At 40.1% G+C, this 25,237-nt stretch overlaps 1 protein-coding gene across 2 annotated transcripts in view; it reads left to right on the forward strand.

The window, feature by feature from the left end:
• Positions 1–25,237, forward strand: part of LOC139474856 (four-jointed box protein 1-like) — a 53,301-nt gene that overhangs the window by 18,534 nt on the left and 9,530 nt on the right. The window contains exon 2 of one of the 2 annotated variants that reach the window (XM_071258009.1): positions 4,400–4,474. The gene's annotated coding sequence lies outside the window, so the exon portion shown is untranslated. Of the gene's footprint in view, positions 1–4,399; positions 4,475–14,192; positions 14,276–25,237 lie in introns of those variants that run through there. The other variant, XM_071258010.1, reaches the window with a different exon arrangement.

Consider the following 25,237-nt stretch of genomic DNA (forward strand, 5'->3'; position numbering starts at 1 on the left):
AGTGAAGACGTGAAATAGTTTTTATTTGTATTTGTATTGTTCTTGATACACAAAATATCCGGCATGAAAAAAGGAACCAAATTCTATATACATTGTGGAAATAGTTGAAACAATTATCCGAAGTTTGAAGCATAATCTGTTTGTTAACAAGGAGTGATATGTATGTGTCCTTTTTAACTCAAAAAGATACGTGAATGACCAAAACAGTATATACCACTACACGAAAGTGTCAGATAATGTCGTCAAATGGTAGATCAGAAAAAGTAACTGCCGAGTATACACCCGTGTCTGATGATTGCTAAACATAAGACCAACAAGGAATGGTTTCCGATGATGATGTATTTGATACGGGTATCACAGCTGTTTCTTTGACCTTTTGCAGTGTTTCGGCCACTGTTTTCAGCCTAGTAACGATTTGATGACGTTTGCAATTTTTTTGGTGAAATCCATTTTTTAAGTGTATACTCCTTTTCCACGGCAGTTGTATTGCATCTGTAATGGTTCGTTGATATGACGTTGGAGGTGCAATCATATTGTGATCATTTTGAATAACAATTTTAACCAGGCTTGCGCGGTTGTTATGTTGTAGTGTCATATGTTAAACATAAATCTCTGATTCTTTCTGCCGCTCACATTTCTAATTATGAGACCCTGTCATATTTACGTTTGTTGCATAAACCCCATAAACGGAAGTACAAAGCAAATGGTAATCCCATTAAGTGAACGAAGAGACGAACCGCCAAGCCAGTCTGACAATGTGACAATCAGTTTCAGGTCTCACTAATCGGATATTTTGATAAGGAGTCAATCAAAAGTCACTAAAAGCCAATCCACATTTAACATCTGCTGCACAGCTATAGAATATTGAAAGGCAAATGAAATAAAAGCTCCCCCGTAGAGCGACAATAGTCTACCAGCTGATGGCCAGGTCTTGGGGTGGTCAGCGTACCAAGTGACCGGACTGAGTAACCACAGTAGCTAGGTGACAGACCCGATGGTCGAAGAACGCCGGGGACCTGGAATTTCAGTATGGGAGGTATTGTGCCTTATACCGTTATTGCTATTACAACCATTATCCTAAGAGTGAAATCTTTGCAGCGAAGTCGTTTTGAGAATTGATTATCAATTGATGATCTGTGAAGGGTTGGTTGTAATAGGTACTTGTTGTAATGGTCAAGCCTGCTCGGACATTATTGTTGTTTGAGAGGGTTAGTCTTGAAAACGGGTTTTGATGTTTTGGTGATTGGATTTATGTTCATCTCATTAGCTTTAGTGCTCATCACGTCTCCTTTGTTGGGTTGTTGCCGGCGTTGTATTCTGTCGCTATTGATCTCCAGGCAATTGTAGTCCTGCATGAGCCCTCACATATTTCACTTATGGGCTGCCTGCTTTAGGTTTAAACTGCTATTGACATTACTATTGAAATTTGCAACACGTCGTTGCAACTGCTGTTACCGTTACTTCTGTTACGACGTCTACAGTTACCACCACTACTACTCTGATACTATTATATCTATAAATACTGCTGATACTGTTACTTCTACTGATAATGATGATGATAATACTATACTCCTACTAATTATGATGATGTTACTATTACAGGGATTATTGTAAACTATAAGCAACACAAGCAAGTATATAACTGCTAACCCGTGAAGATCCGGGGTAGAATAGGTCTTCAGCAACTCATGCTTGTCGTAAGAGGCGACTAACAAGATCCGGTGGTCAGGCTCGCTGACTTGGTTGATGCATGTCATCGTTTCCCAGTTGCGTAGATTGATGCTCATGTTATCAGTTACTGGATTTACTAGCCCAGATTCCATTATAAACAGACCGCCGTCAAAAAGCTGGAATATTGCTGAGTGCGGCGTTAAACAACAAAAACAAACATTACTTACTTTCACTAATGTTACTACTTTGTCTGTTAAATATGACTACGACTTCTGTTCAGTATTAGAACAACGATTATTATAAACATATCATAAGAGCTACTGGTCCAGTTGCATACGTCATTACCATTACGGCTTCTTCCACTACTGCAACTGCTACTACATGGTATTTCAAAAACACCTACAACAAATACCGCCACCACTCAATAACAAGGGCGGCGGGAGAGCCTGATAGGAAGATCGTTCGTTTGTCACGCTGAAGACCCGGGGTCGATTCCCCAATGGGTGGGGTTGGGGGATTGGTGGTTGGGGTTAATGCGTTAAGCCCATTTCTGGTGTTCCCCGCCATGATATTGCTGAAATATTGCTAAAAGCGGCGTAAAACAAAACTCATTCACCTGAAACCGCTAGTACCAATACCAATACGTTACACTGCCTCTGTACACAAGTGATGGACAAAGAATGTCTTAACAGATTCAGTGACATGAACACCCTCATGCGGACTTAATAACAAAATATGTGTCATCATATTTTCGTCATCAAGTACTACTTACAATATATGAATATAACAAAAAAACGTCCATGGTCATTCAACCATGCTGGCTGATGAAGCCCGCAGTATCCAACTTGTCGCTTTTATATAATATGACTTTGCAGAAATTTGATATTTCTCGAACAAGATACAAGTATTCACGTCGCATAAAATCAGTGACATTTGCCAGTAATCAACATCCCCCCCCCCCCTTTTTCTCTATTATGGTACCAGGTGGGATGGGGGAGGGGGGAGGGGGGAGATTGAATCAAAGTCAAGTGCCTGACAATGAAAGCTTAAATTTAATTAAGAACGTGATCGTCCGGAGCATATGGGTGTTTAATGCGTGACGGGTAGGTGACACCTGGCTCAGGTGATCTCCGACAGGTAGAATAATGCAATTGGAAACGCTGATACAGGTGTAAATGCTTCAAAGTCGACGCATTTCTTTTAACGCTCGAGTGAGAATAGACGCTGGGTCAAAGTTCACATGATTGTCAGAATGAAAATAGACCGTCTTTAGAATGGTAAATTAGATTAACCATATCACTCACTAATCACATTGCTCCTGTGCTTAGTGGATTTATACGAAATAGTATGCAGAGAAATATCCCTGCCGCGTTGCTTGTACCAACATTGGGTAAATATTTATGCAATATATACACTGTTATTGTCGTTTACACTATTCACAAAGTCGATTTTATTGTGTCCAAGCTACTTAAATCTCATCGCTGGTGTTTTGGTTTTCCATTTAAAATACATTTTCTTCTGTGTCTTCTCTTCAGAATATCTGTATCGTGTAAGAGTGCAAGTGCATTGTTGAACATTCTGGTGAAAGTTTTTACCACATACACGCGGTTTATGAGTCACTGTAAGCTTTAAAGCCTATTATGGATTCGCCAGACTCCATTGATGGATTTCTGTCACCGCCAATGTCAAACACGAGACAACACGAAATAAGAATGTCATCATCGATGCATCATCGAGCTCTACAAAAAATAATATATCCAAAAAACTGTTTCAGATGGCGCTAAACGCCCGTGTAATAGATGCAAAATAGTTTTCAAAGCAATCAAAATGCATATCGAGAGACACAAATCCCATTAAGTCAAGGACAGTAGAGATATTAAAGTGAAACTAGTTGATAGAAGAATAGTTTGATAAATGGCGTAATTCCTGTGTCACCACGCCCAGGTGAATCTTCCTTTGCTGTGACATGAATCAATTACCCATCTGATCTACGTATACCTGGCGTCACGACCGAGCTGAACATAGTAAGAGCTCTACTTGTTACATCGCAGGTCATCTCGTGTTGAAGTCATACCTTTGCCGCAATGCAATGCCATGCACAGTTTAGCCGTCATAATGATTATTCGGCATCGGCAATGAGCCCCACAATTTCAGTAGGTTCTTATTGATAATTTCAGGTTTGTGTAATTGAATGTCGTCACACATGGTTGCGTTTGTCAGAGCATGTGTGGGTTCACGTTTTGTAGTGTTTGTTTTGTTTAAAGTTCATTCGGTTTGAATTCAGTGACGCTTGGTTTAATCTGAGATTACAAAATAACGAAATATTGCGTTCTATTTAATATTTTGTTTGGTGGTAAACTTTGATCATATGTTAGTTGTCACTAAGTGTTCGTAATATGCAATGTAAATTGCAGTGTTGAAATCGACAAAAAATAAACATGACGCGTCGTAAACCATGTAGCGGAACAGTTGATGCAACGCGGCTGCAGATAACAATATCTCGGTTATACATCTGCAAATTCATCACAATATCGTTATTAAAATTCATCACGACCATACCAATGTATTTATGTTCTAAACGCCATAACCTTGCTTCATAGATGTTTTGGTTACATTCGTGCATTTTATCGTTCATTCTGAAAGCGTAGCAAAAAAATCGGAAGAATTTGGTGTAATTTGTTTCGTTGGAAACTAACAATATGTCTCACTGGCCTCTCTTATTTTCCAGGATGCTGATAGAATTCTGTGTTGAACTTCCGGGTCAATGGTAGCTTGACCCCTGACCTGTGCACGTGGGATCCAGGTAAGATTATCGTCACAACGTCATACACCCAACTGGCGTTATTCTCATTTTCTCTTTAATCAGTGCCAGGTTGAAACGGCGCCTGACAGACACCCCCAAAACAATTAGGGTGGAGGGTTGGCAAGACACTTTAAGGGGTAGTGTAGAGGGCAACAGGGTGTCACGAGACGAGTGTTTATATTTGGAGGGCGTATGCATGTGTGGGAGGGGACAAGAAGGGGGTGGTGGATCTGAGCTGTTGGAATGTTACAGTTGAACTAGGAGGGATGCATACACTGCTGCGAAGGGCGAATGTAGATAGTGTGTGGGTATGTCAAAGGTCTTGCGAAGGCACATTTAGGTAGTTTGTGGTTGGTCCAGGTAGAGTGCGCTATGTCCTTGCGAAGGGTACGTTAAGGCTAGGTGTGGAAAGATTTGTGTATATGTTCTTCCGTAGGTTATATTTAGACAGAGTTTAGTTTGGTCCTCGTTCTTGTGAAGGGTATGTTTAGACAGCGAAGCCAGGTCCACGTTCTTGTGAAGGGTATGTTTAGACCGAGTGAAGGCAGGTCCACGTTCTTGTGAAGGGTATGTTTAGACAGAGCGAAGACAGATCCACGTACTTGTGAAGGGTATGTTTAGACAGAGCGAAGACAGGTCCACGTTCTTGCGAAGGGTATATTTAGAGTGAGTGAGGGCAGATCCACGTTCTGGGGAAATGTATATTGAGACAGAGTGAAGTCAGGTCCAAGTTCTTGCGAAGGGTATGTTTTGACAAAGTGACGACAGGTCCACGTTCTTGCGAAGGGTATATTTAGACAGTGAGGGCAGGTCCAGGTTCTTGTGAAGGGTATGTTTAGACAGTGAGGGCAGGTCCACGTTCTTGCGAAGGGTATATTTAGACAGTGAGGGCAGGTCCAGGTTCTTGTGAAGGGTATGTTTAGACAGAGTGAAGTCATGTCCACGTTCTGGGGAAATGTATGTTGAGACAGAGCGAAGTCAGGTCCACGTTCTTGCGAAGGGTACATACATACTGCTTGTTGGTGAAACTATGTTTTTGAAACGAGTACATTTAGCTGACGGCTGAAGGGATGTTGTAATATGCCTAATCGACTGTTAAATCAGACATGAGATGGCTGATAAGTTTACACCCTGTATCAATGGGGTGCCCTAAAGGGGAGGGACGTTCCCACACACAGGGGGAGTAAATTGCGGCAGGGGGTAGAGGGATGCCACGAACCACACAGTACAATGCTGAGGGGTTGGGACGGGGCGGTGTTTTATGCCCAGGCTTAATAGCCACCATGTAACAGTATGGCTAACTGTTTCTATTAACATTATGTCTGGGTCGTGTCACTGAACATTCGGCAGGGTCAGTTTCCAGTGTCATGGGTCAAAGGTTGGTTTGTGACGTGACATACTCAGGTAAATTCCGTGTCGCTAAGCTTGAATTTCACTTATCCCACAGGTCATGAATTTAATTCAAATAGTCAGAACCCACACGTACACGCATTCACCATTATACTCGTTAGAAGAATCCGATTGTCATGTCAGTTCTATATAAAATCTACTGTTACATTGGTTATACGTGTATGTTACTGTCTTGTGCCAGGGAGATGACGCGGCTGGTTTCCCATACTTTGTACAGCTATCAGTTTTAATCTTGTCAGGATATGATACACATACACTTGTGTGTGGACAATATGGTTAGCCTCTCCTTACATTTCGTATCGATGGCTTTCTGGCCTGATTCATTGTTCTCATTGTCAGTAATTCGGGTTATAGTGACATACCCCATACGGGCATCTAGAGTTTGGTACATATTTAACAATAACGACATGCCATTCCCAGTACACCCCGACAGTGGACAATAGATAAATGTATGCACCAAGGGTGTAATAGGAGATGACCCTGCGTGATGCTTTGTCCATTGGCCGGTGATGAAGGTCCTTCTGACCTGGTATATGACCTGTCTGGGCAATGGTCAGCGTGAGTCATCCATAGTGGGCTATACGATCGTGATAGTAATGTTTCCCTGACCAGCGATATGGAAAGGTATTTATGTATAGCAGGGTTGGTATGTAGTCCAGTTTGTACATGCGTCTCATGCTGATGGCCAGCTAACTCGACATGCCAATTGTTATAACCAAGAATGGTTTTCACGTTATATTCAATGCTAATACTCCGCGATAGGCGTGTTTCAAGATTTATAAGGCCAGACGAATTTTGGAACAGATTACAATCGACTTCAGAAACTAAAATCGACAAAACCCTAACCATTGCCATAAGGAACCTCCATGATACGATTCCGACTATATCATAAGCATGTCTCATGAAATACTATCAACAATTAATAGTATTCGCAATATGGTGAGCTTTGCCTGCCTCACGGGTATTGAACTTTAGCTACCTTAACACTATGAAAGATTTTTAATTTTTAGTTTATCAAATAGATACAGGACGAGGTTTATCGTAGATACAATTCAGGGTAGTATCGCTACATTGGCGCGCGGCGGTGTGTTTTATGTCCAGATAACGTGCATGAACCGTCGCGTGTTCTCCAAACAACACACATGTGCTTCGAATACTACATTTTGCATGAACTGTACGTGCAACACATGGACATAAAACATGCACTGTAGCAAGACGGTTACCAGGAAGTGCATGTATTCCACGTGATTAAATGGCGATCTCTCTTTGAAGTTAACTTTTCAGCACCACACTATTGTCTTCATATGTTCATAAAGTCATACTGATCTAAAAGCATTGGGGTTTGTTTTTGTTTTTAAATGTTCCAAATGGCACCTAAATGTTTGAGATACCAGTACTTATATTCACACATTGTTCTTTCAACATGCATGGTACCATATTGCCATTATTTCCTATTTCATCATTTAGATTGTGGGGCGGGCGGTGCCCGGGTGAGGTTTGTTTTGAACGTTATTGGACATATTCAGTCTTCCCCAAATACACAGAATCTGTGGGGCGGTCGGGTAGTCTAGTGGTTAAAGCCTTCGTTCGTCACGCCGAAGACCCGGGTTCGATTCCCGATATGGGTACATCGTGTGAAGCCCATTTCTTGTGTTCCCGCCGTGATATTGCTAGAATATTGCTAAAAGCGGCGTAAAACCATACTCACTCACTCATTTCGATTGTGAAGTCCGCGTGGTCTAATTACACCCCTGACAATGGAAGTCATTAATGCATCACCAGGAATGATTTCTGATCAGACCTCGTTCAAAACACCGACTGTCAATCAAATGTGTGTTGACGCATGTTTATCTTGCTTCTGGCCACTGCCCATCTGTTAGTGACCACACAAACACCATATATCAATCCTTATGTACAAAGTCACCGATTACACATAAATCTCCTGTGTATTTCGTCCCCAAGACAAAGCCGCACCACATTGTCAGTGAATCAGTGGTCGTAAAACAATACTTACTTGTCACCAACTCAGCTCATAAAAAAGCAATATGTATTTTCCCTCGGGCTAACAAACAACCAATGTTGAATTACTCCCTGGGATGTGTGTTTCATAAACTGGTTTGAACGTCCAGATGATTCTCGTATTTCTTATTTAAAATCTAATTTATAAATAGTTTAACCTGTCATTTTCAATTTATTTTATCAGATCAAATTTGTGTTCACCAGCTGCTGATGGCAACATGATTGTTAGATAACATGTCCAGTTAGAGCACCGATGGCATAACAGCCACTGCTATTAGCTGCAGTGGTCAAGCTGTCACCACGTAATGAGTGGTCAGATTTAGAAGTAACCTCCCCAAAACACGCTCCATTACCCCCTTTTAACCACCCTGCTGGTCAGTATTGGTCAGTGTTAGATCACAGTGGCCGTAGTAACTGATGTTTTGGCGGTAGACTCTTCATCTATCGTTACACTGAAGCCCCGGGCTAGGGGTAGGTCAGGGGGCTGTTTTACAGCAAGCTGTTTCAAGAGGGGCAAATAAAGGGTTAGATGATAATTTGACCATTTCAGGGACATTAACTGAATGAAAACTTTCGCATGGCTTCTTTTATTGTAGCCTTGTTATCAGCTGTTTGCTTTCAATGGAGTCGTGGGCTTTTTCTCATTATTCTGCTATCGCACGGCGCGCTTTTAATGCTTTTCAGACAGCATGGTCCGGCTTTAATTTCAATATCTTCGGGGTTTGAGCGGCAGTGGGGTATGACTCGAGTGGTCATTACAAAGCTATGGACAACGGGTGGACACTTCAGTGGTCACTAAGCCCACACTGGACACAGATAAAACGAAGGGCATGTGATCGGTGGTCATGAACGCTAACGCGCACATCAAGTATGAGGAGTTTCTATTCTCATGGTCATTTTGACCAAGTAGTCGTGGTCGGTTTGACCGTGAAGTGGTCTTCGTCGTATCATTGTCAATCAGTTTATATTGAAATCATAAGGTTTTTAGTGTTATTTTGTGGATCATTTAACCGTATGAAGCTTAAATATTGATACAGTAGACTACGTTTATAACGAACACGCTTATAACGAACTGACGGATATAGCGAACTTATTTTTAGTCCCGGCCATTTGATGTATATATGCTGTATATATGCTGTATATATGCTGTATATATGCTTATAGCGAACTACGGTTATTACGAACTAAAATTAGTGGTCCCTTTGATTTCGTTATAACCGTAGTTTACTGTAGTACGGTTTATCCGTTGTTACTAGATGTTGTACTGTTGTCAATATTTTTGGAAGTTAAGGGTGACGATTTGCGATAAGTCAAGTTGCGTTTCTTGTTGTTTGTACCTTCTGGGATGTCTAAGATAAGGTGGATGTTTTAATATAAAATATTTCCTTACAGTGCTTTTGGAAACCGATAGTGAGAAGCGAACATGTGCATTTATTTGTCTAGGTGTCATTTACTTGTCGATAGTCTGATATTACCATCTGCTCCAAGATGTTTATACTGCTTCCCTCGAGAAAATTGATACTACTTGTCTTCAACAGTAAATTATTGACAAAATGTGATCAATAAATCTTATAGCCACAAATGATGTATCTGCACGGGCATATTTTGATTATTGATAAAACATGAAAATATTACAGTTGTAAAAACATATCGGTAATACATTGTCTTCTTTACATTTCACTCAATTGATACTGATTTCCCTATCGTATATCCATTACTAGTTTTATGCTATGCATAAACCATGTTAGTAATGAGAGTTCTCGGTAGGTGTCGCTCTAAAGCTAATAATGAGGATAACCCCTACTAATAACGCTCGGTGGCCTTGACCTTTGGCCTGGCCACATGCAGTTCGTGCAAGTTGTACATCACGGGTTTCGGACGGTTGGGTGGGTTATCTGATGTCTTGATTGCAGTATATTGTTTATGAGCGTCTATTTCACTCTCGATGTACCCAGGTTGTTTATTGCACATACAGTCCTACATATAGGCGCGAAGGATGCTACACACTGACCATTTCATTATCTCTGGATATTCACCAGAAGATGGTTGCTATTGGAGACATGTCTGTGCACTGTCAAACTGTCATTTTCACTGACCAATTAATTACCAATATCCGGTTGGGTATTTATGAAACATTCCGGAAACAACTGACTTGTTCTATAAATATTTCTTTTCTCTTATCGTGTTCAAGTAATTGTGTTTCGTCTGTGACTACGTCAACACTTCTTTTATGAACTAAATTGACGTGTATTTGCGTGTGTTTGTGACGGGTGTCACCGTTGGGGCTAGATACGCACATCTGTTCCCGAACACCTGGTATCATCACTATTTGATAGTGATTCATAATAAAACATGCTCATGATCGGAGAGCAGAGAGATTTATATGATTATGGAAAGGGTTTTGCCGTCTTTATTTGCATAGCGAGTTCTATATCCACATGGTATTTCATTCACACAAAATTTTATTTACATCAAAAACTACAACAGCAAAATGTTATTGTTGCGTGCGTTATATCACCATAACGAAACCCGGAATTAACTGCAAATATTCGGCAAACCATGATTACATAAAATAGCTAGGTTCATGTTCACATGTCGACAATTTAACATCGATTCTATTGTGTTGAATATCAAACAATGACCTCCTACTGTAAGGTATTAACTTTATCTCTTTTATCTCTTAATGATTTCAACGTAAAGCGTATATAATGTGTATTTTAAGCTCAGAATAACATGTTCGTGTCAAAATATGTCATTGTCGAGGCAGGGTTCTGTAACTTTGTTCTTTACTGCCATTGAAAGAGTCAATTACGTGTGTTTAAATCTGGAAAAAAATAAACGTCGATGTCACGAGGCAATAAGCTGGATTTTGTAGTCGTTTACTGTCGTTATCGAACACTTGACAGAACCTTTCTGAGATATGAGTACCTTGTAATATATGTCCTGTCGTTGAGAGAAAACACTCGTCTAAGGTGAACCGACAAAAATATACCTACCAGGCAGTGCCTTTGACAGAGCGCTTAACCTTGACACTTCAGAGATACGCTGTTGAGTATAAATACCCGTTGACCGTACAGGCTGGGGCAATACTGTACATTTGACAACTGGTAGTGATTTCAACGTAACTATACGGTCACTTGTTCGCGGAGTTGACATTACAAATCTACAAGAATATGTGAAATACCATGCCACGTGTGCTAATGACATCATTATTCGGCACTGAAAGAGCTACACCTGAAATAGACCTACCTAAGTCCTAATTGCGTGCAACAATAACTCGTCAGGTGCATATGTGTCGTTAGCAGGTCGCCCGTTGCATGGGTAAATACATGCATGTGCAATTAACAAACACGTGCACATTGCGTTCCCTTGATTGGAGTAGTTTATGCTGTGTTACGGTGAGCTGTTGCGTGTTTCTTCCCGCTGGGGATCGCGCTGTGTCTGTGTGTGGGCTGCGTGTACGTGTGAGGGTGAAATAGGATGGGGTTGTAGGCTGGGGTGGCCAGTCAGTAATGATGTTAGTGGATGATGATGATGATGATGATGATGATATTATTATTCTATACAGATTACAAAAAATAAATGCAGTAAAGAGGATTTGGGTGATCCTGGCACAGTCCGGCTGATTATTATTATTATTATCATCATCATCATCATCACCATCATCATCATCATTCTATTATTATTATTATTATTATTATTATTATTATTATTATTATTAAACAGCCCAAAACATTATTCCCCTGGTCAACAGATCGGCGTGTATTCAAAAATTCCGTCTCTACTCCCTGGGGATCATACACACACACACATATCTTTCAAAAGGGTTCCGTGACAAGAGGTGCGGTGGGGTAGCCCCGTGGTAAAAGCGTTTGCTCGTCACGCCGAAGACCCGGGTTCAGTTCCCCTACATGGGTGCACTGAGTGAAGCCCATGTCTGGTGTCCCCCACCGTGATATTGCTGGAATATTGCCGAAAGCGGCGTGACTAGGAGGCGAATAGGACATCGGGAATTTAAGGACTTTTCACTTCAGTTTCCATCCCTCCCTCCCTCCCTCCTCTTCCCCCATGTCGTCTTTATCAACTCGGAAAACACTTCAACAAGTTCTAATTGCACCGTTTAGAGAACACACAGTATGCCGAGTGCCATGGTAAATTACCTGCATGGCCTAGTCCACACAGCTAGTGACTGCCTGACCCCCAAGGTAAGGCCAGACGCACCCCCGGGCCATCCCGTGTCCCTCACCTGCCCTACCTGCGTCCATCCCCAGGGGAATCTCTCGCCACGTGGTCTTGTGCACATGTCCAGCAGTGACCTCCCGGTCACACTAACAACCTTAAATTAATGGTCACTGCCCCAGTTATTGTATTTCAACAAATTGGACACAATTATAAAACTGACGACCAGGTTTTAATGATGGGGTTTGAAATTACGCTGAGGTCTGAAGATGTTTGAGGTCAGAGGTCAGAGGTGTCTGGTCATCTGTTTCGACTGCCCTAGACAAGTGACCCCAAAGTCACATTCCCCTCACAGAGAGGTCAATGAAGTGATGTGAAAAAATGACTATTTTGTTTGGCTTTTATCTGATAGTAATTCTTTCAACTGCGATAATTTAAGGATAATTATTGATAAATTGGCCAGGTGTATTGACAGTTGTGAAGAGCGTATTTCGTTTGTTCTACTTCAGTCTCAAACAGTTTGTTTCATTTCCTATCGCATATTTCAGTAAGACATGGAGGTTTCGTTTAAAACGAATATATCCATATGACAATATTTGAAACTATAAATGAATATCTTCATCGTGTGCATATCGATGTGAATGGATCATAACAACAACAAAAAACACTCAACACACCTCTTATAAATCAATATAAAATATATAAGACATCAACGCCAGAGAATAACCAGTCTTGATTATCTGCCGAAACAGATTCCACGAAAGGCATAATAGATGTGATAGATGAGCATGTGGGTAGTGTTTGTATGTGATGTATGCGCACGTGATATTGAGTGGATTGAAAATGAAATGTGTGTAATATTTATGTGTGTGTGTGTGTGTGTGTGTGTGTTCGTGCGTGCGTGCGTGCGTGCGTGCGTGTGTGCGTGCGTGCGTGCGTTGGTGTGTGTGTACTTTCGATTATGTTCGTGTATTATTCTTGCCAATTTATATAATGGATAATTTAATGAGTTTAAGTGCCTCATAGATCCTTCATGGGTCGGCTGATGTTTTTATATATCATACGTATGTATACGTGTAATGTTTTTTACTGTTTTTAAACACCAGGTGGCACTATAATAAAAAAAAATTCTTCTTTCTTCTTCTTCTTTCATAATAGTCGTAAACATTATACGAATGGGTCACTAAAAACTATCCATGACACCAGGTGTCAATTGGACAATAAAAATAATTCACATAGAAACTTCAAAAAATAATTCCAATTAATACGACTATAATAGATCAGTCCCACTATAAGTGCCCATGTCGTATCTAGGAAATCACATTCAGATATAAACACATTGAGAATGAAACACATTAATCGTGTACATTATCCACTATCTGTCAAGCACCACCTGCTAAAATACATGCGTGTTATTTCACTTTGAAAAACGAATTCGTGTTGGTCTCAGCAGTATATATGCCTCGGTCCTGTGACCTCCCAGCTGAGATTTGGAAACACACCTATTCTCTGCGGTCTCCTGTCATTGGGGAATTCACTTTATCTAAATAAATGGTCACCGCTGTGTACATATCCCAGCTTTGAAGCGAACGGAGACGTATTTATAAAGCAATCATCTTGATAGGGGAAACACAACTGACTTAGCATTGACCGCCGCGCATAACCTGGCGTAAAATAAACACCGATTTATCAGTCAACACTAAACAGTCTCGATCGCTAGATTAATTTGACTGAGGCCTAAATTCCTTAAGCTTTGTTATTATCTAGCAATTGACTGATAGCATTAGCGAGCTGACGGCCATGACTACGGGCAAAGTGGCGATCGCGACTATTCGACTCGCCCTCAGCTATCCGCCATTACGCTTCGTGCATCATTGGGCATATGTCTCTCTCACACTACTTTCTACATCTATAATGTATTCGTTGATATATCGAAACATTCTTCCTTGTATCTACCGCGGCTGTTCGATCAGGCTTTAGGGCGGGAGGCGGAGCTAGGGCGGAGTCGATATGCAAATTGGAAGTGTGGTCGTTACTGATTGGCTTGTATTCATAATCCTCACAGCAATAACAATACACGCATTGTGAGGAGTATTGATTGCGCATGAAGGTTGTTTGTGTTGTGGCTCTAACGCTTGTCATTACGACGTTCTGTGTGTTGCATACGGGGGTGCGTCAAGCAACGGAAGGCAGGTGAGGATCGAGTCTTTTAATAATTACAAACTCACCTGTGAAATTAAACATTTCATTCAAATTTTAATTGAGCCTAAAATTTATTTATTTATTTATTTATTTATTTATTTATTTATTTATTTATTTATTTATTTATTTATTTATTTATTTATTATATTTATTTATTTATTTATTTTGTGAATATTAAATGAACTGATGTATATATCATTGGATTTAAAAGTATTTATATGTTTTATTCATATTTGTCGTTGAACACAAAAGGGTAAACCTGTTTAAAAATTCGAGTACCTATATCAAATGTTTCATTAAGAATTCCTGTTAAAATCTCACATGTGACACTATTTAATTCAAAGACTGGCATTTCACATTCCTCCTGTACAGTCGGTGCCAGGATCACCATCTATTACCATTAATACTACAAACATTCAACCGATCTCAATAGGCTCCATTCAACTCCCGCCTTACTGGGCTGTGTAATAGTCAATTGATCCAACATTATTCCATAGCTTTGACACATACCGATAAAGCCATAATAAACTTTATTTCTCTGTCTGCCATAAATATCAAATAGTTAACAATACATTTATATTATGGACATTTTTCCTCTTAATTTATCTTCCTCAATACCATATATATTTGCGTTCACAATAACCGATATCTCTTCCCTGACATACGACCTCTGATCCTTGACCCTTATTCTAAGTCATCGGGTGCTCAGGCGTTTCTTCACGATTCTCTATTCAGTCCCAGCCGAACCCTCTTTTATACCTTGACGCGGCCCTCTCCCTGGTGTTTACCGGACGCCACATTCGTGATCAAATCTCTCCAATGCGCTAAGGTCGAATGGAAATACAAGGGGTAGAATGATATATGGCATTGACTCAACAGCTGAATCGAAATATGTCAACAATCTCTCGTTTTGTGAAATGCGTCGATCGCATTGAAATTTGAATAGTTATTTGAGGGGATATCAGACTGTGGTAAGGCTGTGTGTATTGCGGGGTGTGTTGTGTCTAGGTGTCACACGAGACATGTCAAACTGCACGCAATGCACGCGAAGTGGTAAGATGTACATTTCATGTTTTCGACCACGGTTCAAATGTTGACAAGGTATATTCAATATGCATGTCAAGAGTTTTCATAAACATTTTCACTGTTCACTGAACACAGGTTTGAAAAAAATGACAATTCATGCTTGCAAATACCGTAATAATCGCGACACAAAAGGACATTTTAAACGACCATCAGACATTTTTGTATTATTTGAACATATATCCTGGTTGAAGTTAAATTATTTGTGTATATGATTTTAAGCATAACTAACAATTGTTTGATTTTTTTATCCATGTTTCATAATCTCACAGGTACGTTTTAACATCAGACTTAAACATCATTTAATTAACATCTACTAAAATTGTAATAGAAGATTAAAACGCCTAGCAAAATCGAACTTATTTCAGATTTGGTAACTGACAATCATTGATGCTCCAAGGACACCTGAAATTAAATACAAGTCCGATACTCAAACTGCACACTTTTCTATAATTAATCATGTCAATGATACGCATCTTTCCTGGACAATGTCAATTTCACGTTACGTGTACATATCACATTTAAAATGTCAATAGGTTAGCCCTGTAATTTTCCTTATTTCTCCACATGCCTTACAGCTAAATTCACGCTGATAAGGCCCTCAAGTAAGGGCGATCTGTTACAATGTGCACGTGGGATTAAATTTGTACCTATTCATGTTAATTCTGTCACAAATTGCACCGACCTTCCCTTTGATGTCGCAATGATGGGTAGCTATTGTAGCTCAACAATCATCTCTTTCACGTGAGGGTAAAATACATGATAGCGCTGTAGGCGGATATTATGTGGAAAATTACAGGGTAAAAACCTATTATTATGGCCAGACAGATAGGCTCCGGACATCTGATCAAGCTGTTGTCCAGCTAATGGTCAAGGAAAAGATTAACTATTCATAAGTCGATGAGAAAATGTTATCACCCTCATCCTCTTCTTGTGTCTGTCGGGCGGTCGGGTAGCCTAGTGGTGAAAGTGTTCGCTCGTCACGTCGAAGACCCGGGTTCGATTCCCGACATGGGCACAATGTGTGAAACCCATTTCTTGAGTCCCCCGCCGTGATATTGCTGGAATATTTCTAAAAGCGGCGTAAAAACACTCACCACTCTTGTGTCGTTATCGTCGACAAAGGCTATGAATAGATTCTTAAACATAGACAAACCATTTAATGTGACCATTTACATGCTAAATCCCGTTCATATTGTGTAATATTACCGTAATATTACGCGTTAGGCTTAGTTGTCAACACTAAAGTTTTGATAATTAATCTGCAACACTTTGGAAAATAGAATGAACAATATTTTTTTATATTTGAAATTGCCTGTTTACGTTTTGAGACATTATCTTTGAAATGTGTGTTTCCATTGCGACTTACAAACGGGACAGTGTGAAAACTTAACGATCAAGAAAACAATTGATACGACATGTTTATCGTTTGATTGCCTTTCCGGACCCTCTGACAGTTTAACATGTTCTCGAGTTGTTGTGTGTAATCCCCTCATTAATTACTCCGTCCAGCTATCTGTCTGTCTGTCTTTCCCGACTTTGATCAGCTGTGCTCCAGACATCACGTGACTTGTAACACACGTAATACCTCATAATATTACACCCTAAGTGTGTCTGACCTATGTCCGGCGTGTAACTAACAGGTCACGTGATGTCCAGCATGTCTAGCGATAAGGGATGACCGCGGATTAGGTTTATCATATAAAGATCTGCAGAGCGACAAGCTACAGCGAAACGGACATAAATTCTCACGAAAGGACGATGAAGCTGTCATTTGTCGTGGATTATACAATCATGTCGCTCAGCTAAAGCTCGTATCCTGCCTAACTGCGAGAAAGTTCACTTCTACCGGGGACATAGATTTATGTGAACATTTACGGGAGGTGTGTGAACGTTGTTGGAGCTGTGAAAGGATTATCTCTGTCGAAAGGTAGGATTCCAAAGCAATAGTTCACAATTAACGTCGGTATCCCTTTCTTACTGTGACTAACATCACCAAAAAGTGTCAAGTTTTCGACTAAAATAGCGACGTGGGTGTATTATCGAATGTATATTTTTTTCTCAACATTGCAAGCATTTTTATATTGAATATCTTCAAATCTGGTAGACAGATCTTTTTCTCGGTCTAAACTGTCCGACAAAAGAAAGTATACACCGTGTTTGATTGCGTCTAAGAATGAATCAACACAAATGGTTATTCGGTGGTATTTGATACTGCCATCGTAGATGTGTTGTAAACTTGAAGTTGCAGTGGTTTTGCAACTGTTCTCAGTCTAGTAACGTGTTGATAACGTTTGTAATTGTTTGGTCAAATCCAATTTTCAACCGTATATATACATTCTTTTGCCCGACAGTTTATGCGAAGTGTATGTGAGTACAAATATCACCCCACGTGGCGATTACACTTGTACATGTAGGACAAATACCACTTTGTAAAATATGTATACCGCGACCCTGAAATAATACAGTAGCTTTAAATATCACCTTTAAGATCCCCGCGCAATTATCCAGTACGGCAAACCCGAATTCCGTTCAAAAAGGCTATACAGGAATTAAGGTATTGTTTGCAATCCAAAAAACTCGTTTCAATTTAACCAGTCTGCATATGGTGTATTTTTACAGAAGTGAAGAAAGTGGAGAAAAAGGTCATTACTTCGTGTAAGGAATTGCACCAACGACATACTTTAACAGTTACGACATGGACAATTTATTTCGACCCACGAAGAATTCGTAACTTTCCCACATTCAGTCTTTTTACCGCTGTGCAACGTTACTTGTGGGACGATCTTGTTGTACTGTACTTACATCCTAAATTCCCCACACGGCTTTCAAGAAAAAAAGTTGAATGGCAAATCCCCGCGTTTATTAAGTTACAAAACACCTCTGTTTTCTCCGATTCAAAAACGTATATATGTGCAATGTTAATACACAACGACCTTGGCAAAAAACATAAGCACGCGGTCCTTTGAGCCTCTAATAAATTCCGACACATTTCGCCAACATCAGAGTCGTATCACACATTCGTCTAAGCATCACAAAGAACCTACATAGAGGGGAGAGAGAGGTCATGGAGAGGTATCCTTGCTTCTTAGAACAAAGCATTGTCCTTCCATTACATGTGGGTTCTCGCCCATGCCGGACAATCTTGGCGGTCCGCGAGGCTCCAAAATGGAAGATGTGTTTGTCTGATTTTCCGCTCAGTTTCTTCTATTGTTGTGAGAGCGGGAGGTATGTACGTGTTGGTAAATGTTCCGTAGCCCCTCTCGGTAGGTGGGGAGGGGGTGTGGTCCCCGAGGGTAGGGCAAGACAAGGATAGATATTTAGATGAAACGTACCCCCGACATTAAGTCTCGGTAATAAGACAGGGAATGCAACAATTCGCTCCTCCCCCGTGTTGAAGTATTTTTCTGATAAACGCATCGAAAATGTCGTCCGAATTCACACACCCCTGTATGAAAGTGTTCTCATGAGAGGGCGCATTCCAAACATGTTTGTTTTTGCATAACTCTTCTCATTTTGGTGTTATGTTTTCATAATATTTCATTGTGAAGTTTCCATTCGTGGTAAATCGAAATGTTTTATTTGACTTCTGAAATTTTATGTGTGTTTAATCGATGTAGCAAATATCTTAGTTATAATTCTATCTCCCCGGACTGAATAGACGCGTGTGTACGTGTCATGTTTTCTATACTTTACACTAAAAATAGTTCTCGTTATGTGATATGCCTAGTTCAAATTGGCCAATGGGATTACCTAATTTATACTCTCAATTAGTCACCTTGCATTTCATTGGCTGAAATTGTTATCGAGATATTAGACATAATAATCAGTTGTACAGATTTTTTTTTATCCAATCAACTCAAAAGATAAAAGCAGAATAAGAACGGAATTCAGTTTTCTCGATATTAAATTCCGAAAATTCTCTTAAGACTAAAAGCAGCGTGATTCATTATCAAGAATTCAAGTCCACCCTCCCATCAAATATGGCGTCACTCTATGCATCGCAGATGTGGAGCTCGTCTTAGTTCCGATTTCAGATGAAGAAAACCACCCTCATTCTACCTGTGTTAAACACCTCCACAAACAAAGTTAACACTCATAGTTTCAAGATGCTATCAGCGTCCCTGGCCTGTGTTCGGGATATCCTGTAATGCGTGTTGAGACAGCAACCCGACCCGCAGCCATTCCTGGTTGGAAAACATGGCATTATTAACCTCAACCTGATGTTGAACAAACACAAAAGAACATATCCTTTCGTTCATATCAAGTTATAAATATTGACATATGTAAGATATCTGATAAAATATCATAAGAGTATGTTATTCGACTTTCACACAAGAATAGTTCGTATTCAACGAAACTGGCTGTGCAACCAGAGACCTCTGCTGGCTGTTCCCAAACAAATGAAAAATCCATATCGTAGAACAACTCTGACCCACTGTACATTAATAAAAAAAATCAATTCAATTCAATATTATACCATAAATAGGGACAGTTGAGAATTTTTTAAAGTAGAACATCTGTGGACTAGCTGTTTACACTGCATTAGAAAAGCTAATGTTTTAAATAACATATTATTCATGAAAAGAATATATACGAAGATATTGATAAAAACTACAAAGCCTTGGAGTTTCATTAACAGATCCTTAGAAATCATTACCACGAAACCGATATATATGTATCAATTGATATGTACTTATATGGTGAAACTGTGTGGTTATTGCTAGTAGCTGTACATGAAGCATCGCGTTTCTACTGAGGCGGTACAATGCACTAATGATTGCCACACAGGATACTTGCCTATGTCTCTGTTCAAATGAGATTGATTTCTCTTTGTTGTTCTGCTCCCTCGTCCGGGGTTTAGAATGGGGAGCATGTTGGAATCCTGCGTTAGCACTTGTCAAAACATCGGGGTCACCCACATTCGGTGCCAAACACTTGTTCTGAGAGCATTCATCCTCAGCGGACAGCAGAAGGTGGTGGTTGTGTGATGGTATCAGACGCTGGTACTTGGTACTCTACGTCGAGACGTTGGGCTTGTGGAATGACTGGCACACAAGGCCATGTGGGAGGGTGCTGGTGCATTTAATGCAGTGATTCTGCACCTCCACACCTATCTGTGTACATTCCGGGAGTGTTTTACGATCTTCTGATGAACTCCGTTTGGCCATTGGTCAGTATCAGACATGTTCAATTGAGGCGCCTGTTCAGTGTGTATATATAATGACACGTGGTAATTAATACATGCATCCAATTCTGTTCGCTGTTTTGCGGGGCCTTGTCGGTGTCGTTGGTGAAGACGTTCCAGAATCTACCAACACGACATAAGCATGTCCCTATTGAGAAACCGCTTCAAAGGATTGAATGAACATTGACAGATTTAAACAAGAACCAGCAATTATATTGGATCTGTGGAGCAATTTTCCCTACATCGTTGACGTCATGTTAGTAAGGACCTGACGGTTGTAGTACACACATTGCCATATACCAGCATATGTTCTGTTATGGCATCTGTCCTGGCGTGAAAGTACCGGCACATAGCGAGACCTCCCCTCCTGACTTAGCATTGCTCAAGGCTGTACTGAAAGATAAGTTCATGGATGTGTGTAATTCTATCCTCCTAATAGGCAAGTTTAGACATGTCTAAGGACTCCAGTCTCCTACAGGGAAAACGGATTCTCATTCTTTACATCATCAAGAACTTTTGATTTAAACTTATAATTATTGATTTGGAGACGTGTGCAAGTCTACTCGTGACTGGCTGAAAGTCGCTTTGTGGAATCGAACTGTGTGTGGCGGTATAGGCTGTGTTCACTCCCATGTTCTAGCGGAACAAGGAAGTAGAGGGGTACAGCTGATAGTGTCGGTGACAAACACATCGTTGTGGGCATGTTGGCTTTTGGTGAGGATTGCATTCGGGAGTCTATACAGCGATGTTGGATAAACTCATCGATACCTTGAGAAGCTGACGTGTTCCTTTACGGTAGGTTGAACTGTATGTTGACAGATTGAAACGCAGTTCTTTGAAAAGATAGAAACTAGTTTTAATATATTTACTAAACATAACCTATGAACATTGGTAAATGAGTAATGATGCTGTAATAACAACATTTGTTTATTCATCTATTAATGATACGGCTATTTGACATGAAGATGTACAATACAAACGTTAGAAGTGAGCGAGTGAGTATGGTTTTACGCCGCTTTTAGCAATATTCCAGCAATATCACGGCGGGGGACACCAGAAATGGGCTTCACATTGCTATCCATAAAAAGTGGCATGTATTCATGTTTTCCTGAATTCTAAATACCTATATAAGACTTCAAGAATTTTAAGTATGAGTGAGTGAGTTGGGTCTAACGCCGCTTTTAACAGTATTCCAGTTATATCATGGCGTGTCAGCTTAATGTAGGAGGAAATCCCGAAGTGATGCAGGTCTCAGACGTTTACCACTTCGGTGAAACCCACGAGCACGGGTATGGTGCTGACAAACCTAGAAACATAATTGGGGCGAACAGGTATTCGAACCCACAATCATAGGTTTCCAGCGTGCCCAAGGGACGCAACATTGCACAGCGAATCGCTGCGCCTTCGACGACTGGGTCACCCGTGCCCCCTTTAAATAGGAACACAATTGAATAAAGGTAATCGTATACGACAATGGCACTAGGTAACTCATGGGCCAGCTCACCTCTAATCTAAACCCCATACATTTCGATCTAACTAACAGGAAACACTCTGCCAATAGCCCTGGTTGTTGAGGAGGCAGATAGTTTTTGTTCTAAATAAAGTGGATGAGAGGTTTTAACAATGCTCAATCCGGGCCTGAAGTCACAGTAACTGTGTCCCTAATTATGTCTACATACCTCCCTAGAGTGTCGCTGCAACCATATGGACATACTAAGCCTAAAAACAAGGCACATGCGACACTTAATGCCAAAAATACCGAATCAATTCATCTCCTGGCGCGCCCAGCGGTAATAGAATTAGTTCCAGACCTTTATATTTTGTCTTTATTGGCAGCATTCCTGGGATATGGCCTTGTGACAGAATTCTTGGAATATGTTACGTGACGCAGGAAAAACACGTGCTGCACGGTGTATAGGCGTAATGGGTTCTGTTGATTTTCTGTTTTTGTGTACCAAAATATCAGAACAGATGGGATAGGAAATATGTTCTGTTAATCAATTCAGATATTGCAAGAACTCGCGACATTTCTTTTCCGTGATGCTAAAATGCTCTTGTTTCATGTGGGAGATGGAAATACTCTTGAGAAGTAATTCCTTATGTCATGGAATGCTGTTTTATAACGTTAAAATACGTCGTTGTCCCAGTGCGTCGGCAAGATCAAGTGCCGTGACATATTATTGTGTACAATACTTTTAAGTATTCGTACATATTCGATGTTATGTATTTTTGAGATAACTATTCCAGACAAATATGCAATAACTTAAAGTTACGATTTTGTTAAAGAAAACTGGCAAACGCTTTCAGTTTTCAATTTCAATTTCAATTTCAATTTCTGAAACCGCTGATAAACATTTCCCGAAAATATCCTATTCCAATATGAAATTAACCATCCTCATTTGTTGGTCTGAGTATAAATATATCAGCACTTGTGTCGTGAATATGATGACTTGTTAAGCACAGACCCCATTTAATACATGGGCCTATTTTCTAACGTTTGAGGGGCGGTCGGGTAGCCTAGTGGTTAAAGCGTTTGTTCGCCACGCCGAAGACCCGTGTCCGATTCCCGATATGGGTACAATGTGTGAAGCCCATTTCTGGTGTCCCCCGCCGTGATATTGCTGGAATATTGCTAAAAGCGGCGTAAAACCATACTCACTCACCTGATGAAGGGACAAGAAGTAGCTCTAAAGGCCGTACAAAGAATAAAAGAAGTTGCTATCCATAAACACAGTGTGATGTATTTATAATTCTTATTTGGGGGTATAGGATGATTATAGGTGTCTAAAGCGGCGCTTTTCGCAGTGTAGAGTCGCGCCCCTTAAGCGTGCTAGAGTCCTATAATCGTTGTGTAGAATCCCGGATTCGCCTCGGTTATTATTCTTGGCGTGTAACACCCATGGTCGTGGATTTTACCAAGTGGTGAGAAATTATCGCTTGGGGCTTTCATTCTGCGTCATGCTTACATGCAGTAATATGACTTCTTTTCTACACGTTTTAAAACTTATCAGGTCGAGAGTTCGATTCCCGTCCTCTTCATAAAAAAGACGTTAAAAGATGGTACTTGTTGTCACCCTTCCTGGCGCTCGGCATTAAGGGGCTAAAACAAGGACTGGTCGGCTCGGAGTCAGTATCCTGTGTCTGAGTGGGGTATTCATGTTAAACTGCGGCATGGTATCTCAGTAGGCGAGCACTAACCGGCATTTGTCCGGAATAGTACAAGCTCACACACACACACACACACACACACACACACATAAATATATATATACACATATATAGCAAGTCGCTACATAGGTGCAATGACCTTGAACACGACGTAAACCCCATTTCACCTGTAATAACCAATACATCAGTCAATACCCTCATCCCGCAATCAGCATTGGATCGTGGGCGTTGTTTAATTAGCCCATTTCAAATCATTTGCACTTATTTTAAACAAACACAAATTTTAATGAACCGATCACCTGTTACACTATGGCCTAAATACCACGGTGTCGCTAGGTGCTTGTGCTATTCAAATGCACCGTGGATAATATAACGGCAATATGTCTCTGTCCTTCACAGCTGTTGTACTAGCAACAAAATTGTTGTATTTGTGTCAATGTCATGGTCACAGAAATCTATAGCAATAAGTATGTATTTCTTGTGAGCAATCCACATTGCATGCATATTCGTTGCCAGAGAAGCTTAGTGGATTGTGCGCTTCGCTGTCCAGGTATTAACGTTACATTGGGCTGTTTTGATCTCTATCATCTATTCCATAGTAGAAGAACCTTTATTACTTCATTTGATACCCTCTGTCTACAACTATTTCTTATATTACAAAATACTGCCACAAGAACATCTCCTTGTCTTAATCGTATTTATTACTGAATAACAGTCTTAACTTATGACAATGTTTGATGTGTCGTTGAAAAAATAAGGAGCCTTTATTTCTTCATTTTATACCCCCTGTCTCCAACTATTACTGAAAAAAAATACAAAAAAAAATACTGCAAGCACATATCCTTGTCTGAATCCTAATAATACTAAAGAACAGTACTTTTTTACAGTGTTTGGTGTATCATTGAAATTTAAGTAGCCTTTATCACTTTATTTGATACCTGTCTACAAATATTTCTTATATTACAAAATACTGCTACAAGAGCATCTCCTTGTCCTAATCCTAATGAATACTGAATAACAGTCTCAACCTACTACAATGTTTAATGTGTCATTGAAATTTAAGTAGCCTTTATCACTTCATTTGATACCCGTCTACAACTATTTCTTATATTACAAAATACTGCTACAAGAGCATCTCCTTGTCTTAATCCTAATAAATACTGAATGACAGTCTCAACCTACTACAATGTTTAATGTGTCATTGAAATTTAAGTAGCCTTTATCACTTCATTTGATACCCGTCTACAACTATTTCTTATATTACAAAATACTGCTACAAGCGCATCTCCTTGTCTTAATCCTAATAAATACTGAATAAGTCTCAACCTACTACAATGTTTAATGTGTCTTTGAAATTTAAGTGGCCTTTATTACTTCATTTGATACCCTCTGTTCACAACTATTTCTTACATTACAAAAAAAAACTGCTACATAACATGTCCTTGTCTGAATCCTAATTAATACTGAAGAACAATCTTAACTTACTATAATATTTGATGTACCGTGGAAATTTA

This window comes from Haliotis cracherodii, unplaced genomic scaffold (genome assembly GCF_022045235.1).
Source record: "Haliotis cracherodii isolate W230 unplaced genomic scaffold, xgHalCrac1.p SCAF_3, whole genome shotgun sequence".
Taxonomy (NCBI): Eukaryota; Metazoa; Mollusca; class Gastropoda; order Lepetellida; family Haliotidae; genus Haliotis; species Haliotis cracherodii.